Source organism: Lottia gigantea (genome assembly GCF_000327385.1).
Source record: "Lottia gigantea unplaced genomic scaffold LOTGIsca_2135, whole genome shotgun sequence".
Lineage (NCBI taxonomy): Eukaryota > Metazoa > Mollusca > Gastropoda > Lottiidae > Lottia > Lottia gigantea.
Genome location: NW_008708494.1, coordinates 1653 through 2506, shown reverse-complemented (window position 1 = coordinate 2506; position 854 = coordinate 1653).

The window sequence follows — 854 nt, the reverse complement described above, 5'->3', positions numbered from 1 at the left end:
CCTATTTGATGTAGAACATTGAGTCTTGGAACACAAAAGACAATTTGAATATGAATTAACCTATGACAAAAAAGTTGAGGTGGGCGTGGCACATCCGGGTTGATAACTAATTGCTTACATTTTGGGGAAGGGGCATAACTCGCATAGGATATATTTGTTCAAAAAGGAACTTTGCACACAATTACCTCATTATTTTGGCCAGTTTGTGTTAATAGGTCAATTGTTTCAGCTTTATAGTTCAAAAAAAGGAACGGGTTTGGAAATTTCCATATTTTCAATTTTCGATTTGTTGACCTACATCTTTTGACCTGTATGATGTAGAAGGTTTATATTTGGGACACAACATAACATTTAACATATCAATTAACTTATGCCAAAGAAATGAGGTGGGAGTGGCACATCCGGGTTAAATTACTCATTATTGACATTTTTGGCAAGGGGCATAACTCACAAATTATACATTTGTTCAAAATGGAACTTGGCATACAAATACTTCATCTGTTGAGCCACGTTGTCTCAGAAGTTCGATTGTTTCGGCTTTATAGTTCAAAAAAAGAAACAGGTTTTGAAAATTCCAAATTTTCAATTTTTGACCTCGAACTTTTTGTGCCTGACTTTTGTAGGATCAAACGTCATTCACATTGGCTATCTACTTATACTTTTATATTTGCTGTACTATCTCAACTTCCGGTTTTATAGCCGTATATATTTTAAAATTTTGATGACTTGTATCTCGTAACCTTGACTTTTGTTGACAATCTCCTTTTCAATGTCAAATGTCATTGACCTTGGCTATCTTCTGATACTTTCATTTGTGAGGTGTGTCTACTTCCGTTATAACAATCGCGTGATGA